We start from the raw sequence: 19077 nt of genomic DNA on the forward strand, positions 1-19077 counted from the left end.
TTTCCTTGCCCCTTATCAAGTCCTTTTTCTCTCGCCCCCTCTCCCTGACCTGCTTTCCATGCCAGACAGCACAGATGGGATAAGGAGGCAGGAGGGGGAGGCAGAGGCTCTGCATCTCCTGCAGCTGCAGACAATGGGGTGGGGCTCCGTCCTGCCACCCTGACCCCCCAGGAGCCTCTGTCACCTGCTCTGTAATCTGCGCCGCACCTACAAGTCCCAGGAGGACTTGCTCAGGAGAGAAATTCAAAGACAATACGAACCTGTGGTTCGACAGGCAGTGTCTGCCGGTGGGAATGTGGGAGGAAAGGCGCACAGGGCAAGCGAAATAACTCCCTCATTCACCACCCGCAGCTCTGTGAACTGGACCCGTGTTTTGTGCGGGCACTTCAGCAAAACTGATAAAGTGGAAAATGCACATGTCCTTGGAGCAATTTCTCTTGCAGAAAACACTTATGCAGGTGCACACAGGTTCTCAGGCAGGGTTACTCAACCTCGGTACGAGTGACATTTAGATAATTCTGGTCATGGGGCTGTTCTGCCAACTGTAAGAGGTTTTAGCAGCATTCCTGGTCTCTACTTGCTAAAACCAACAGCTCAACCTCCCTCGGAGTTCTGACCATCAAAAATGTCTTCGGCCATGACCAAATGTCCCTTGGGGGCAAAGCCATCCCCTTGGTGAGAACTGCTGTTCTGAGAATACTGTTGCTGGAATAGTGAAACCCAGGAAGCAACCTAAATGCCCACAACACGGGTCTGGTATCGTCACAACGGTTAATATGATGCTGGTATGAAAGAGCCAATGCCTACGCAGCACCTGGCACACGCCAGGCACACCTAAGTGCTTTGTACATGAGAATTCAACTCTCGCAGAAACCCTATGCGGCAGGCACTCTTTTTTTTTTTTTTTTTTTTTTTGTTGACGGTGCGCGGGCCTCTCACTGTCATGGCCTCTCCCGTTGCGGAGCGCAGGCTCCGGACGCGCAGGCTCAGCGGCCCAGCCTTTCCGCAGCATGTGGGATCTTCCCGGACCGGGGCAAGAACCCACGTCCCCTGCATCGGCAGGTAAACTCTCAACCACTGCGCCACCAGGGAAGCCCGGCAGGCACTCTTTAGCTGAGGGTTTTTTTTTTTTTTTTTTCCCATCTCCTTCTATAATTATATTTAAACTTTTTCTTTTTCTTTTTCATTTTTTTGGCTGCGTCACACGGATTGCAGGATCTTGGTTCCCCAACCAGGGATTGAACCAAGGCCTCAGGCAGTGAAAGCAGAGTCCTAACCACTGGACTGCCAGGGAATTCCCAAGGCACTCTTATTATCATCTCCATTTTTATGAAGATACTAAGTCACAGGGGTGAAATAACTTGCCCCATCACCTGATCAGGAAGTATGGAGCTGGGCTGGGACCACACGGGCCCAAGTGGCCTGTGGAGTTAAGGCACACCTGGATTCACGCCCCTGCCCATCAACTTTATAGCCTCCCCAAGTCTCAGTTTTCTCTGCAATGCAATGGGGATGACAGCAGTGCCTCCATCACAGGCTCATGTGTGGGAAGAGCCCAGCAAAGCACCCAACCCTCGGTGAAGGTCCACCCACCAGAGAGAACATGATGCAGGCGTGCCATGCACAAGAACCAACCTCAACATGACATGCTGACACTGCCTGTCAGCGTTCAGTGTGCTCACGGCACAAGACAACATCGACCTGATCCCTTTCTGAAGCACAAACGTGTATGCACCACATCACCTCAATTCTGATACGCTTATTTTTTCACAGGCTGACAACACTGAGATTGACGTGCATCTCATCTGCAGCATCCTTTTCAGCAAAGTGGTCATGTGACCAACAGCGGGTCTCCCAGGGAACGCGTCTTCCACGGGAGGGCACGAGGTATATGTTAAATGTCACGTGCAGAGAAGGAACTGCGCCAAAGAGCCAACAGAGGCAGAATAACGGGAGCAGCAGTGAAGGTGACCTCGGGAACCAAATGCATTTCAACCTCAGCTCCGCCACTTGCTGTGTGACGCTGGGCAAATCACTTCCCCTTTCTCCACCACGGTTTCCTCATCCGAAGGTTAGAGATAACAATGGAGCAAAGGTCCAAGGCTGCTGTGAGGATTAAATGAATTTATCCACATAAAGGCCTTCAAACAGAGCCCAATACGATGACTGCTCAACACCTATCAGGTGTTAGCGTTTCCCCAGCAGGTGGAGACATGGGGACCATCACTTCCTACATGGCACGCTTCTGTAATGTGAATTTTTACCTATACTGCCTCTTTGGTAAGAAGGCAGTATTGAAGACACTTTTTCTTCTCCTGAGCACTACATGCTCCCCACAACTGCCCCATCTGTCTACTTGGAGCAGGTAAGACTGGAGGCAGGCTGAAGACGTGGGTGGGCTGCAAACAATACTGGGACAAGAATAAGCACCAGAACAGACTTCCTTCTCCTCCCTGCCACCAGCCCCACACTGCCCTGCTCTGCCCGCCTTTCAGCACCCACAGAAATCATGTCAAATGTTTGAGTCGGCCTGGCCACAGACCCGTAACACTCGAGAGCACCATGTCGCAGTTAGAGGGACCCTCCAAAAACAGCTCTGCTCTGGGATCACGTCACAGGCCCTTATGGAGGCCACAAAGGCCCACTTGAGGTGGCCCCTGCCTGTTCTCCAGCCTCATTGGTAAGCATGCTCTCCCTGCCCCTCCACTGTCCCCTTAACTCTTTGCTCGCTCTCTCTCCCTCACCCCAGGGCCTTTGCACATGCTAGTCGCCCACCCATCTTCACCTGCCAAATCCCTGTTTCCTCAGGGAAACCTGCCCTGACTGCCCCCTGCCTCACGAGTCGCAGACCTTCAGAGCTCGGCTTTCCTGTCCCCTCACAGCACTTACCACCTCTACCGTGCTCAGTCACTCGTAAAATTAATTATCCGGGTAATGGCACCTCCCACACCAGACTCAGAGCTCCACGAGGCAGAGACAGGGCCTGTCCTGGTCTGCACTGTGTCCCCAGCCCCACCCAGCCAGGGCCAGGCCCAGAGCTTTCATCAATTCAGGGTGGGGGTGGCAAACAGAACCACAGCTTCTGAGCTCAGAGTTCTGCCAAGTGGAGGGGAAACAAAAAAACCTGCATTCACTCATTCCACAAATATGGCACCCATGCTGTGTCAGCACTGCTCTGGTCACCAGAGAGTCAGCAGTGGCCAAAACAGAACTCCCTGTCCTGGAAGAATTTATGGGGTGGGGGGCGGTTGGACAGGCATTAAAACAAATAATTTAAATAAACAGATAAGTTATACAGTACACCAGAATGACAAATGTTATGGAGAAAAGAAGTATATAGAGGACTAGGTGTGTGGGAAGCGGGCAAGGGTTTCCAATTTTATAAACGGTGGTCAGAGCAGGGCTCACTGAGACAGTGAAATCTGAGCACAAACCTGAAAGAGATGAGGCAGCCACTTGGAGACCTGGGGGAGAATGGTCCAGGCCAAGAAAGAACAGCGCCAAGGTGTGGCCTGCGTGAGACACAGGAGGTGGCGGAGGGGAGCGAGGCATGTGTGGCTACAGAGGAAGCCAGGGACCTGGCTGGGCAGGGCCTGGGAGGCCACTATAAGGGCTGTGGCTAGGATTCCCTGGAGGTCCAGTGGTTAGAACTCAGCACTCTCACTGCCAGGGCCCGGGTCCCTGGTCGGGGAACTAAGATCCTGCAAGCCTCGCGGTGCAGCCAAAACAAAAAACAAAAACAAAAACAAAAAACAACCAACAAAGGGCTGTGGCTATTTCTTGGAGAGAGATGGCAAGTGTCAGCTTGAAGAGGGTGCAATGTATGGAATCCCCTGGCCCCAGTGAGGCAGGAGCTGTATCCCAGCCTTCTCCTCCAGGAATTGTGCCCAGAAGAAGCCCTATGCACTGGCCTGACACTCCCACCACCTGGCTCACTTGGGGACCACAAGGACCCATACTTCACAGATGGGGAAAACTGAGGACAGGAAGGCTGGACAGCTAGGACACAGCTGAGGAGACTGAATCACGGCATCCCAGCCTGAGCCTCTTCCACCTCCCTCTACCCTCACTCTCAAGAAACCGAGCCCCTCCCACACCCCAGCCAGCCCTCTCTTACCATCCTCGATGCCCTGCAGAAGAACAGGGCCACCCTGCCACCCTGCCACACACACACACACACACACACACACACACACACACACACACACACACACACACACACACATACTCACTCACTCACTCACACGGCCCCTCCCGTCTGGCTGAGGAGTTCTTCCCTCACAGGAGCAGCTCTGCACCGCCATCCTCTGCCTGCCTCCCCAGCCGAGCCCTGAGGCAGGGCCTGGTGGCGTGAGTCTCCACGTCATCCCTAGGGCACCTTGGAACAAACAGGCAGGATCCTCACCAGGGCTAATATTTACTGAGCGCTCACAACGTGCCAGGCCTGGATTCATATTAATAATCCTCACAGCCACCTTGTGAGGTAGATATTATTACTATCCCCATTCTTTGGAAGAGGAAACAGAGACCTAGAGAGAATAAATTGTGTGTCCAAGACCATAACAGCGGGTGAGTGCAGGACATGGCTGATCTAGACAAAAGAATTTTCTGTAATGATGGAAATGTGGCTACTGGGGCTAGTCCAACTAAAGAACTAAATTTTCACTTTAATTTTAATTACTTAAAATTTAAATAGCCACACATGTTTAGTGGCTAGCATATTGGAGGTATAGCTCTATAGAACCTCTCTTAATGAGGCACCAGGAGCCGAAGGCAGGGGCGGGGGTGAGGGCAAGCCAAGTACTATGGATGCTCACAGGCCCAGGGCTGGATCGTCCCCTGCAGGAGACGCTCCCACGCTACACCATCACTCCCGAGCCACGACCCTGACCTGCTCACCCCAGGGAGCTGGAACAGGGCTCCGAGGCCCAAACCCATACCTGGAGTCCTGCTGGACTCAAATCCCGACTTCCACTTCCAGGCTGCAAGGGACGCTTCTCTGAACGTCAGCATCCTCGGTCTATAAAATCTGATCTTAATACCAACCAGACCAAGCATTTATTATGTTATTTCAAAAGATGACTTTTTTGACAACCCAGGGTCGTCGTGGGGACCCAATGAAACGTGCTTCCAGCACAGTTGGGGGTGAGGCCGGAGCTTTGGAAGACAGGAAGCAATTACACAAAGGTGAATTCCAAAGTCAAGGGCCAGCCTGAGTCTCAGTTAGCCAGAGCTATGGAAGTGGCAGCTATGTTAATACTGTCAGTAGCTGGTTAAAAGGAATCAGCCAGATGATTCATGACATGCCCATATTAACTTTTTAAAAAATATCATATAAATGAAAACACACAGCTAGAAAGAAAGCAGGTAACTCGCAGACACCACCCCAAAACACATGCTCAACACCCTCACCAGCCACCCCCCACCTAGGTCTCTGGACACCAGTTTGAGAAGCACGGCCCTAGGGGACCCCAGACCTGCCCGAACAACCTGGGTTCCGCCACCCTCCACTCCCTCCCTCTCCCCCAGCTCCACCACAGTGGCCTACTCTCAGTATCACCACCACATCAAGGTACCTCCCACCTCAGGGCCTTTACCCAGACTCTACCCTTCCTGGCCCATTCCTGAATGCCTCACCTCAGGAGACTTCCCCAACGCCCCCCGCCCGCCCCCCCCCCATGGCCAGCTTAGATCTCTGTTCCCTTCCTCAGAGCACCAGTAAGGCAAACATTACCTCTCCGCGGCTTCCTCTAGACTAGGTGTTGCTCCCTGGTGTCCAGAACTACACATGGCACAAAGTAGGTACTCAGTAAATTATCTGGTGAGAGAATGGAATATACAAATGACCAGAAACAGCCAAAGCTGGCTCCAGAGGCCATTCAGGAATCAGTGCCTTCCACCCTCATCCCTTCCCCCTGGCCTCTGGGGAAGGATGGAGCTGGCCAAGGTCAGGGCCCCACGGGCATGAGAGGCAGCCGCAACCCCTCTCCCAAACAGCCATCAAGTGGATCTAACTCACTCATTTCCAGGACAACTGAGGCTTTCCTTGTGCCAGCTCTGTCTAGAAGAAGAGAAAGCAAAAAAGAACAGAAATAACAATCCCAGAAACAGTGGCCATGGCATTGGTCAGAGGCAGAAGAGCCAGTCTTAAAAAGGCAGACTTGACCCCAGATAGAGCTGGGTTCAAATTTCATGTCTGTCACCTATTAAAACTTTAACTTTGGGTAAATCCAATGAACTCCCGGGCCTTCATCTGGGGAGAAGAGCTGCACCGAGCTCCCAGGTCGTGGTGGGAAGCAGGCATGTACAGCCCTGGAGCAGTGCCTGGCACAGAGAGCCCACCGTGCCAGCTCTCAGCAAAACACGGGCATTCTATGTAGTGCTCTGCACCTCAATTTCCTCTCCACAAAATGGGGTGACTGCTGCCTACCTCACGGTCTGCCATGTGTCTGAAAGAGCATGCATGGAGTGCTCACAGCGTCTGGCCAAGCCCCTGCTCAGCGACGGGCGTGATGAATATTCCCGTCCGGTGCCCTCACCAGTGGGAACCTCAGCTAAGCGGCCTGCCACTGCTTCCCTGCCAACCAATAAGCCCGAGCTGGCCACATCCAGAGCCCCTTCTCTGCTCTCAGGTGCCCAGCCTGACAACCTGCAGCAACAGCAGCTCAGATCCACTGAGCACCTTCTTTGGAGGCCCCGTGCCACGTATTTTCTGACACGTTAGCTCCCTGAATCCTCCCTACAGCCCCTCTCGGCAGGGATGTGCTGTCAGCTGAGCAAAATGCATCTCCAAGGGATGAAATCAGGCCCCCACCGTTGCATGGCAACCAAGACAGGAGCCAGGAGCAGGGTTCACACTCAGGTGGGCTGCTCCCAGCCCAGACCACTACACAGATGATGAACACCTTGAAACCAGGCTGCAAAGGCCTGGGGAGGGGGCAAAGGAGCGGCAGCCACCCCAGCCCGTTTGGAAAGGGCCCACAAGGTGGCAAGCCAAGGCAGCCTTGGATTTCTGGCCTCACCCTTAGAAACAACATCTGCGGAAGAGCTTCCTGGGCAGGACAGCTGGGCCTGAGGAACTTCCTGCAGGAACCTCCGACATGTAGTCTCTCCTCGGCCAGCCCTGGCTTGCTGCCCCCTGTTCCCGCACCCAGGACAGCCGGGACCTGACGTGGGTGCCGAGTTGGCAGCAGGTCCTGCCCCCGAGGGGCCAGGCTGAGCTCCCACTCCACCACCCCTCCCACCCCTGCTCCCTCCCTCCCTCCCTCCCTCCCTCCTTCCCTCCTGGTCTGCTCCCAGGGCTGTCTCCCCAAGCTGGGCCTCCTGCTGCTTGGCTGGCTGTCCAGAAGAGCCTGCCACGGAACCACCCCACCGTGCAGCCCAGAGGCCTGGTGCTTGAGAGCCTTCCACTGAGAGCTCTTGGGAAGTTGAAGAGGGGCCCAGGGAGGGGTGTCCCTGGGTCCCCCAGAGGCTTGGAGGTCAACTGAGAAAAATACTCCTTTCCATCCCCCCCATCCCAAGGGATTTCTGGAGGCCCAAGGATGCATCCTCTGAGGGGCTCTGCTCCTTCCAGGAAGACACTCCAGACTGAGCCTGGGAAAATCAACAGCCAGGCTCCTGCTTACTGCGCTAAGCCTTAAGTTCCAGGTTCAGGTGTGGGATTAGAAGTCCATGGTTACCAAGCACCTTCCTGGGCTGGGGGGACTCTGGAGCCACTCTGCCCAAATACAAAGCCTGTCAGCGTTGGGGGACCCTGCACAGATTACCGAGGCTCTCCAGGCCTCATTTCTTACCCCTGGGAGGTGGGAACCACAGCTGATTCCTCCTCGGTCTGAGGGGTTTTCACTCAAGTCTCCCATGGCTCTTCACTGCACACCAGTCCTACCTACAGGCCACCTCCCCAGGGAGGCCCTCCCTGATCATTCCAGCTAAAACATAACGTCCCCACTCTCTCTTTCCCCTGACCCTCATTCATTTTGCCTTTGAAACGTTCATCACAACCTGATGTCCTATTATTCGTTTGTTTGCTGGGTACTTGCCTCCAGGAGAAGGCAGGCCCATAAGGCCCAGTCTTCCAAGTTCTAGAGCAGCGCCAGGAACGTTGCAGGCCCTCAGGCCATAAGCTGAGTGGAAGGCAGAATCAGCAGGTACAGTTTTTAGCAGGTATTACTGTTGTTCCGTGCTGTTATCTGATATTAGCTGTTTGGTTGGGGAAGGGTGGGCAGAAAATCAGCCCCCTGAGCCTCCGCCATCTGTCCCTAAAGGGAAAAGCCATGGGCCCTGGGAAACACGGTGTGAAAACCACAGAGGAGGGAGGCAACCAACAAGGCCTTCGCTCTTTCTACGGCAGAGATTCTACTCAAGGGGGAAGTGGGAGGCATGTGAAACTCCCTGACCGGCTCTAAAATCTACCCCCACGCCAGGCAAAAGCCTGAGAACCCCTCATATGGTAAAAGGCATCTTCTAAAACCCTAAATCTGACCAAGCTGCTCTTCAAGATGGTCTACAAGGCTCTGAGTGACCCTGCCTGCCCTCAGCTGCACCTCACCTCACCCTGCAGGGCCACACGGGCCTCTGCGCAGCCTGTCCCTGCACCTCACTGAGCTCAGTCCTCCCTGCAATTTTTGCACTGTGGTTCCCCCCACACCCCAAGGCTGTTCCTTCTCCTCAGGTCACCTTGTCAATCTGAGATCAGCTCAGAGGCCTTGCTGACAGCCCATCGCACCTGATTTTAATTGCCAAGCACCTCCCTTTAACCTGCCCCTTGTTTATTCAGCAGGTTTAGGGTTTGCCTCCCTCAGCTCCACGGGGGTAGGGCCTTTGTTGAGTGCCTATTGTATCCCCAGCACCTGAAGCAATGCCAGACACAGAACAGGTGTTCAATAAATGGTGGCGGATGAATGAAAACCTTTCCTCAGCTCTGCAATGCCTTCGGGATCAAAGCCACACTTCCTGCCCAGGCCCACGAGGCTGTGAGAGGCCTGGCCCCTGACTCCCATAAGCACTGCTGCTACCCTCCCTGTTGGAGACCACCCTTCTGCCTCTCAGCCTTCAAAAGGACTGTTCTCACCCAGGTCAAGGCCGTTACCACCACTCCTGGGAGCTATGGTGGAGAGTCAATAAAAGCACAAGTAGGAAAAGGGTTTACTGGAAAGGAGCTAGAATTTCGACCTCGAGGAGGGGCTCCGGGCAGCAACTGTGTAGGAGATGGCGGGGACCTGGGGGCTGCATTTGCCCCACCCCTCAAGCCTCCAGAACCTCCTGTTTCCTCACCTGGAAAATGGAGATGCTAATTTCAGCCCTGCCCTCCTCCCGGTGTTACCTGACCAGGCTCTGTAACCTGGGAAGGGCCTTCAAAATCCTAGCAGAAGTAATAAGAATTACAATTGTTAAGATATCCTGAGGGCTCACCATGTGCCAAGCACTCTTCTTAAATAGTGATAACAGGAAACGTTTACTGCAGGCTTACTGTTACCCCTGCACAGTTATAAGTGCTCTCCAGAAATTAACCCGTTTAACCTTCATGACAACCTATCAGGAGGGAATTATCATCATCCCAGGACACAAATGATGAAATGAGCTCAGAAGAATTGAGAACATGCTCAGAGTCGCACAGGCAGCAAGTGGTAGGGCTGGATTTGAAGCACTGAAGCACTTCAGTACAGCTCTTTACAGAGTTTAGAAACCAGGACAGCAGATTCCCGGATCCTGGCTGGGCCAGGCTGGGGGGCTGGATTCCAGGATGATGCCTGAGAGGACTGAGGGTGGGGCCGGTGGGGAAGGATCGAGGCCCTCAGACTGCCACCGGAGCATTTATTCAGTGCCAGGCACCATTCTAGGAGCTCCTCTTGGATTCATTCATTTAATCCTCATGAAAGCCTGAGGGGGATGTCATTCTGAGCCCATTGCACGGAGGTGAACACTGTGGCCCAAGGTCACACAACTAGAACATGAAAGCACCAGAACTTGCACACATGCCCACTACACCATCCTTGTGCAGGGACCTCAAACACGGGTCCCCTAGTAGCTGTGTCACCCCCTACATGTCTCTCCTGCTGTTTCCTCCCGGCTCCCAGCAGACATTCTGCCCCAGGTTAAAAGATGCCCTGGCTCAACCCTGAGGGGGGACCAAGTTTTATCAGCAAGCCCAGAAACTGCTAGACTGGCTGCCGGCAGAGGTGCTCATGGCAGCCCTAGGCTCCAAGGGTGAGGGGAAGGAAAGGCCCGCAGTTGGCAGGGTCTAGGGCAGGAGCTTTGAGGTGACAGAGACCCTCTCCAGCTTTGGGACCATGAGCAAAGAATTCATTCAAACCCCAGTCTGGCCCCCAAGCGTCTGACAGGCCTAGAACAAAGCAATTCCTCCTCTGAGCCCCAATTTCTGACTCTGAAAAATGGACAGAAACACCATATCCACCCCTGGATTCAACTAAACCACTGTTCCAGTTACATGTTGACAAGCGGTTTACTGTGAGGCTAAACCAGGCCAGGAGTTCACGTCCCAGCTCTACCACTTCCACCTTTGAGATGTCGGGCAAATCATTTCACTTCATAGCAAGTGTCTTGGTTTCCTCATCTGTAAAATGGGTATCACACTGCTACCTAGCTCACAGGACTCTATAAAACAGGCATAACCATACCTACCCCATGGGTGTGTTTTGAGATTTAAATGAGGTCATGGGGTACTTCCCTGGTGGTGCAGTGGTTAAGAATCCGCCTGCCAATGCAGGGGACACGGGTTCGAGCCCTGGCCCGGGAAGATCCCACATGCTGCAGAGCAACTAATCCCATGCGCCACAACTACTGAGCCTGCGTTCTAGAGCCCGCGAGCCACAACTACTGAGCCTGCGTGCCACAACTACCAAAGCCTGCACACCTAGAGCCCATGCTCCTCAACAAGAGAAGCCACCGCAATGAGAAGCCCACGCGCCACAACGAAGAGTAGCACCCGCTCGTCGCAACTAGAGAAAGCCCACGTGTAGAAACGAAGACCCAACGCAACCAAAAATAAATAAATAAATAAATAAAAATAAAAGATAAATGAGGTAATGTGTGTAAAAGGCCTGTCACATGCCTGACATAGGGTGAACGTTCAATAAAATTCAGTAGGGTTTCCCTGGTGGCGCAGTGGTTGAGAATCTGCCTGCCAATGCAGGGGACACGGGTTCGAGCCCTAGTCCGGGAGGATCCCACATGCTGTGGAGCAACTAGGCCCGTGAGCCACCACTACTGAGCCTGCGCGTCTGGAGCCTGTGCTCCGCAACAAGAGAGGCCGCGATAGTGAGAGGCCTGCACACCGCAATGAAGAGTGGCCCCCGCTTGCCGCAACTGAAGAAAGCCCTCGCACAGAAACGAAGACCCAACACAGCCAAAAATAAATACTAAAAAAAAAAATAAATAAAAGAGTGTTGTTTCTAAAAAAATTTTTAAATAAATTAAAATAATAATAATAAAATTCAGTAGCTCTGGAAATGATTTCCCATTCTGTCCCTCAGTTTCCCCTTCTAAAGTGGAGATCATGACAACAGTACACAAAGCTCTAGGCTGTGGGCATTCTGCAAGTTAATCCACGTGAAGCATTCTAAACAGTGTATGGCACACAGAATGCACTCAATAAATATCAGCCATTGGTCTCAAGATTATTGTTTTTACTACTGCTGTTAATCCCATCAGGCAAACCCTCTAAAAGCTGGCAAACCAGAGAAAGAAACCCCTGGCGCAGAGAAATTCTACAGAGCCACCGTGGCCTCACAGAGACTTAGGGACCGTTCTCTCCAGCAACCACAGCCCATGGAAGCCAGTTAGCTACGAAGCTGATGATGTGGGCCAGAGCGACTGTCTGCCCCCTTTGACCACATCACCAGCCCACATTAGCTGGGTCAATCAGGGATTATGGCCAGCCCTCTGGGAACTCCAGACCCAGGACAAAGGTTACCGAGCAAGCCAAGGTCACAGGCTGGCCTGAGGAGCCAAGCTCCCACCCAGCAACCACAGTGAGAAACCAGATTCGTGGGGGATTTGGCCACCCCAAGTCCTTCGCCTCCCTGGGTCAGTGTGGGGCAGGGGCACCACCACCAAGTCCCCTTGGCCTATGCAGAGCGGAACAGCTGGGGAAACAGCACTCAGCCTCACTGCCGCCTAATGGTGAAGCCAACTGTTATCGCCTGGTGGGGAGCGTAAACATGATGAGCGGCTGGACCAAGGAGACACAAACATGTGTCTGGCCTCATGGCCAGGATGGAGGGGCCTGGGGTGGTGCCTGGCCCCTTGGCACCCACCACCAACCACTCTCAGGCCAGAGCTCCGGATGCTTCTCTGATAGAGGAAGAGTAAACAAGGTTCAAGGGCAGACCATGGAAGACCTAATTACACCCAGGCCTCTTGCTGAGCCCAAGCGCCTTCCAAATGAGAGGAAAGGGGTGCTCAGAATCCTAAGGATAAAGATGTCCCAGCCACCCTCCCCTCGGGGAGAAGTGTCCCTCAAAGCACTCCTTCCTCCCAAGTCTTAAGCAGATCCAGGGACACAGATCCTCAAATCCAAGCTCCATACCCCCTTCCCTCCCTAATATGGAGCCGAAAGCTCAGAAAACAAGCGGCTTCTAAGACGTCTCCCCCAACGCCCCAGCCAAAACCACTGGAAGAATTTGCCACAGAAGTGTCCCAACACAACTTAAAATAAGGTTTAATAACATGAAAAGGTTCTAGGGTAGACAGCAGTCCCACTGACCATCCACTTCCCCTCAAAGTCAATAAGAAGTTCAATAAAGGGTGATTCCCCCTCCAGCTCAGCGTAAACCCCCCAAGCTCCACCCACCAAACACAGGAGGCAGAACCCCCTCCTCATCGCTCGGCATTACAGCGCTCCCAAACTCCCCTGAACACCCACTCGGGCCCGTCCCCCCGCCGTCCCTCAAAATTATAAACATCACAGCCCTCCTCCTTTGATATACCGCGGCTCTACGTTCTAAGGATGGCTCCCCCCAGGACCTCAGTGGTACAACCCAGAGGGCGCTACCCGGGCCACACTAGATACAGCTCTCTGCCCAGAAGCCCCTACCTCTCTAAGCACACTCTAGGAACTATTTCCACAGCCCCCTACACTTGGTAAGACGCGCCCCCTCAAAGGCTTAGCCTTCGCACACCAGGCGGGCTCTCCCCTCCCAGCCCACTGGCTCAACCCCCAGCTCAGCACGCAGGGGTCTACGCCTCCAGCCCTTCAGTGGTTCGGTCCCCACACTTTGATATGCGCCCCCTGCAGCTTCACTGGTACTGCCCGCCGCCCCCGCCCCCTCGGGGCTAGTCCAACCGCCCCCGCGCAGCCTCCCCAACTCAGTCCCGGAAGGGGGGGGCTCAAGGACTACGGTCCCCGCCCAGTGGGCACCGGTGGTACGGCCCAGCGCGGCTTTGCTGGGGGTCCGGACGCGACCATCGCGGGGGGGGGGGGCGCTTGGGGACAGGCGCTGGCGCACTCACCTGTCACCGGCGGCCGCCCAGCCTCTCTGGCGGGGTTCTACTCCTGCCCATCGCCACGCTACGCTTGATCCCGCTCCTTGTGTTTCTGGCGGCGGCGGCGGCGGCAGCACCAGCAGCAACGCCTTAGCGGAGCCAGGCCCAACGGCTCGCGCGGCGCGGCCCCCCCGCCCCCCCCCCCCAGCCCCCGCTTACCGCCCCCTCCCACCCTCTGGACGGAAATACCGCCTTCTCCCGCCACAAACAGGAACTGACGTGAGAGAGGGAGAAAGGAACTCGAAGAGAGCTAGAGCGCAAGCGCAAGGAAGGGGAGGTGGCCGACTCAGAGAAGGACGCCTGCGTACATTAGGCAAGCTTGAACCGGTGTGGGAAAGGGATGTGCCTCGCGCAGGCGCCGGACGGAAAAAAAAAAAAAAAAAAAAAAAAGAAGATTGCGCAGGCTCAGTAAGACTCTGACGCCCGCTTTCCCTGGAGGCTAGCCGCGATGATATTTCCCGGCAGCCCCTGGTCCTTATTTACATACGCTTTGATCTGGTTTTACTCCGCTCTTGCCTTTAGTTCAGGTTCCGAGGCTCTTAAAGAGCCTTGGAGCGGGCGTTAGGAAGGGTTTCCTTTTCAGTATTTCCTCTCATGGTTGAGCACAGGCACTGAAGCCACCCAAACCCAGCTTTGCATTTCCTTACTGGTGACTGTGGGCAGAAGGCTTTACCATTTTCTGTGCCTCAGTAGCCACATCTGCAAAATGGAAACAATCATAGCTGCGTCCCTGGGCTATTGGGCTATTTTATGTAGACAGAACGGTGTATGTCAATTAGACATGCTATAACTCCAAAATATTAATCCTATCTGCTCATGATATATATATATGCAATTAAATATGGGATATAACTTTTTCACGGGGTAACTTGGGCCTACAAATGCCTTAAAATCGCCCTGGAAAAAAAAGAGCACAGATCCTGGCCCGTGTATTAGCTAGTGTAGTAGACAGCTATGAGACATCCGGATCCCAGTTCCTGCTCTCTCATGGGTTGGGTGGGGCTTCCTACTTTATGAATTTGGGTTCCAGTAATGCCACACAGAAGGCCTGGCTGGGAGTTGAAGAACCCTGGGTCCACCTAAGTCTGCAAGAGTGTCTCAGGCAAAGTCCTCTCAGGGGTGGTAGTTTCCCCAGAGGTAAACCTACTGCTGGAACTAGCCCTCTGCTGGTGGGTCTCCAGCTTGGAACTCTTTGCTCTGTGTTCCTAATTCCTGGTCTTCCCCCATCACACTCTGACCAGAGCCTCCCCCCTTACAACCCTGACCATTTTAGCCTCTCACTGCCTGTTAACAGATCTGTCTTCTCCATTGCACAGTGAGCCCCAAGAGGGAAGAGTCCAGGACTATCTTAGTCATCGCTGTGTACCTAACACTAACCAGCAAAGGTCCTGGCACAGAGTGGGCTCTCGAGGAATATTTGTTTCAAAAAGTAGCCCTTCTGCTCTGATCTAGACTCAAGGTTACTCTGGCCTACTCGATTTACTCCACTCCAGGATGAACAGCTCATAGTCCATTCCCCTACCTCTAAGTCTTCCTGGGCTGGCTCAAATCCCTGCCCCTCCTGGGAAACAGGATGGATTACAAGACACAGAGATATCACTGAACGCTTCCGTGTGCTTGTGTCTGAACTTGTAGGGGCACTAGTAGTAAAGGGTAATGGCTTTCAAACTATTTTAAGACCTAGTAGGAATTCCCTGGTGGCCCAGCGGTTAGGACTGGGCACTTTCACTGCCAAGGGCCCGGGTTCAATCCCTGGTTGGGGAACTAAGATCCCGCAAGCCATGGTGCAATCAAAAAAAAAAAAAAAAATACCAAGAACACACAGATGTATACTTACAATCCCGTGAAACAAAAGTGTCACCAAAGTGAACTCCCTGGCGGTCCAGTGGTTAGGACTCTGTGCTCTCACTGCTGAGGGCCTGGGTTCAGTCCCTGGTTGGGGAACTAAGATCCCACAAGCTGTGAGGTGCAGCCAAGGAAAAAAAAAGTGCAACCAAATGCTATTTACCCTATGTATGATGCACTCTGATATTTAATTTTTTTTTCAGTGCTGTTTGAGACCCCACTGAACTAATTTTATGACCCACTAATGGGTTGTGCCTTGCAGTTTGAAAAACACTAGTCTGGGAGCGAACAACACTTACTTGCTTTGGAAATAGACAGGCCCTAGTTCTAATCATGCCTCTCCCGTGTCCTTGTCAAAATAACATCATTTCTCTGAGCCTGCCTTTCCTCGTTGCAAAACAGTAGCAATAGAATTCATTTAGCAGTTATTACAGGCCAGGTTCTGTTCCTGACACAATCTCACCAATGCTATCCTGTTGCTGTCAACACAATCTTGGAGGTTAAGTGGGACAGTATGTTAACGGGCTTGCTCAGGGTCCCAGGACAAGTTAGGGCTGGAGGCGGGATTTGAACCCAGGTAGTCTGATACAAGAGCCTGTGCTTTGAACTCATATCATGCCGGAAAATGAAAAGTAATAGCCCTACTTCTGTCCCTTGTGTTGCTTTGGCAAACCACTTAATTATTGTTTGGGGGTCTCAGTCTTTCAATTTCCACATCAAGGGTGATTGAGGAGAAAATTTCCTAAAACCCCAAATTGCTCTCTACCCTCTAATCTATTCTGTGAACTTCCCGCCTATGACTATAAATATGGGCTGCACAGGCACTTTTCTGGGGAGAAGGGCCCAAAGCTTCTCATCTTTAGTCTGATCAAAGGCCTCTTGATTCAAAAAAGATGAAGAATCCTGCCCTGAGGGATGGAGAGGGCATCTCCTCAAAGTCCCCTTCTGTCCCCAGGGAGTGGGAATAAGCCCCTAGAGTTCATTTCAACCCTACTCAAAGACTGCGCTCCAATGGTGATGGGGCAAGCTGCCTGGGCCAGCCATAAAGAACCTCCTAGTAGCCCCAGATGGGGAGGCTTCCACTCCACCCGACAAAGTCTGGAGGGGTCTATCCCTGGCAGTGGCTCTGGTGGGGGGGACCCTCCCTGCTACATGGGTGATCAGGAGATACAAGCAGGAATACTCAGATTTCCCCTTTTTTCATCCTAAGCAGAGCATTTTCAAGGGAGAAAGTCCATAGCATTGATCAGATTCCCAAAGAAGACTGGAACTGTTAAAAAAGTTTTTATTTAAAAGAGTTTCCCACACTATACAGAAATGTTGAAATAGTATCTTTGACGCCGCAGCCAGAAGTTACTAAGCCCCACCCTAGATGCTACTGTGTTGGAAAGATCCTTTTAGAGTCATTTTAAGTGTTTGGCAGTAGTACAGATAAGGGATTCTGTAAATGTTGGTTCCAATTTCCTTTTTATAAAATGTTTTATCGTTCAAAACTTCTAATAGAAGATACCATGCACCATACACATTCAACTTTTTAACACATCACAGATTTCCAAAACGTGTAAGGTGAGGCTAAATGTGCTTTAGTGCAAACCTTGGGATAAAACTTTTTCTACTCTTAAGACTGAACACCTTATCGATCTGCTCTGATCACGTAGATGGCTTCTCATTCCACATGAAATAAAAGCTAAAGCCCTCACCATGATCTTCAGGGACCTATGTGAGCTGCCCCTATCTTACTAACTTCATCTCAAGCTACTCTCACCCTTGACCACCATATCCTAGACACACTAAACTCTTCTCTGCCCCACCAAAAAGACAAGCTTGTTCCTACCTCAGTGCCTTTGCACTTGCTGTTCCTTTTGCCTGGACTGGTCACCCCCCTGATCCTGATCTTTGCATGACTGACTCCTTCTTGTCTTTCAGAACTCAGTTCAAATCTCATCTCTATAGAGAGGCTTTCCCTGGTCACCCCAAATCCAAAAGAGCCACACTGTCACTTCTTTTCAGCATATTTGAATTCTCTACCTAGCACTTAACACTAAAGAATTTTAAAAAAATGTTTGTAACTGTCTTCCCCCAAAACCAGAACACAAATTTGCCCATGAGGGCAAAGACTTGTCTTGGGCTGTATTCCCAGCATCTAGAACAATGCCTAACACACAGTTGGGACTTGGGGATCGATAAATATTTGTTGACTGAATGTGGTTTTGATTAGGAAAGTTAAAGCTCTGTACTGGGGTGAATTTTACTTCAGGTCTGAACTTGTCTACTCACAAAAAGTTGAACAAATAATAATAATCTCTTAACCTTTATTGAAGAATTCCCACATATCAGGCACAGTGCTGGTAACTATATCCATGACCTGAATATGTTCCTGCAGGTAGAAGTCTCTGTAAGGCCTATTTTGCAGAAGTAAACATAGGCCCAGAGAGGGGAAGTCTCTTGCAAAATATCACTTAGCCAGAATGTGGCGCCCAGATCCATTCCCAAAGATGTGTCAGGCCAAGCCCTCATTTTTACCCACAGCACTGGACTTCACCTGCATAAGTCCAGATTTGAGATACAGCAAAATCTCATTTTATGCTAAGCTAAGGTATGTGGATTATTTGAATTGAGAAAAAAATATTTTTTTAAGATTTAATTTTATTTATTTTTGGCTGTGTTGGGTCTTCATTGCTGCACACAGGCTTTCTCTAGTTGCGGCGAGCGGGGGTTACTCTTCGTTGTGGTGCGCGGGCTTCTCCTTGCGGTGGCTTCTCTTGTGCGGAGCACGGGCTCCAGGCGTGCGGGCTTCAGTAGTTGTGGCACACGGGCTTAGTCGCTCCGGGGCATGTGGGATCTTCCCGGGCCAGGGCTTGAACCCGTGTCACCTGCAATGGCAGGCGGATTCTTATCCATTGCGCCATCAGGAAAGACCGAAAAATATTTAAAACATAGTTTCCCACATTATTAAGAAAAAATGAGATGATATGAATATCACCTAATTTCTTTTTAGGTTAAATCACTTCACAGCTGCCCAAGGAGACGATTTATAAACTCTATTTGTGCTGTTACCACAAGATGGCACCACGTGAGCTGACCATCCCGGCTGGAACCCAGCTGACTTGCAGGCATCAAGCCTCCCGGGAGAAAGTTGGACCTTTGTGTTGTTATGGAAACATTCACTGTTTAAAAGGAAACTGTGACATAACACCTAAACGCAACACATGATTGGAACTAGATTCTGACCCGGGGATAAAAATGGCAATAATGAATTTTATTGGGACAATTGATGAAATTGGAATATGAACTGGGGTTTAGATAAGAGTACTGTATCCTCATTAAATTTCTTGGTTTTGATGGTTGTACTGTGCTTATGAAACAAAATGTTCCTGTTCTTAGGAAATACACACTGAAGTACTGCGAGGTAAAGGGACGTCATGTTCAACTGAACTCTCACATGGTTCAAAAGCACAGCGTAGAGTCCGCCTGCTGATGAGGCTACAGCAGTGAGAGGCCCGCGTAGCATAAAAACAAAACAAAAAAAACCACAGTGCGCGCGCGCGTGCGTGTGTGTGTGTGTGTGTGTGTGTGTGTGTGTGTGTCACGCACTTATGGAGACGGGGAGGGGAGAAGACTGCATTAAATGTGAGGGAGCAGAAAAGGCAGCTCTAGGGGAAAAGTTTGGAAAAATGAATGTAGGTTTATGTGCTCTGAACCCCTGCCTCAACCTGACATTCAAGTCTA

The 19077-nt window shown here is 51.8% G+C and overlaps 1 protein-coding gene across 3 annotated transcripts in view; it reads right to left on the reverse strand.

The window, feature by feature from the left end:
• The window catches only part of AKT2 (AKT serine/threonine kinase 2), a 52128-nt gene extending 38487 nt beyond the window's left edge, over window positions 1-13641 (reverse strand). For 2 of the 3 annotated variants that reach the window (XM_029240154.1, XM_029240137.1), the window contains exon 1: window positions 13471-13641. The gene's annotated coding sequence lies outside the window, so the exon portion shown is untranslated. Of the gene's footprint in view, window positions 1-5734; window positions 5819-6019; window positions 6062-13470 lie in introns of all 3 variants that reach the window. The other variant, XM_029240147.1, reaches the window with a different exon arrangement.
• Between the last annotated feature and the right edge of the window lie 5436 nt (window positions 13642-19077).

The sequence above is a fragment of the Monodon monoceros genome, unplaced genomic scaffold (assembly GCF_005190385.1).
Source record: "Monodon monoceros isolate NGI ecotype Baffin Bay Population unplaced genomic scaffold, NGI_Narwhal_1 Super_Scaffold_10, whole genome shotgun sequence".
In the NCBI taxonomy this organism is placed as follows: Eukaryota; Metazoa; Chordata; class Mammalia; order Artiodactyla; family Monodontidae; genus Monodon; species Monodon monoceros.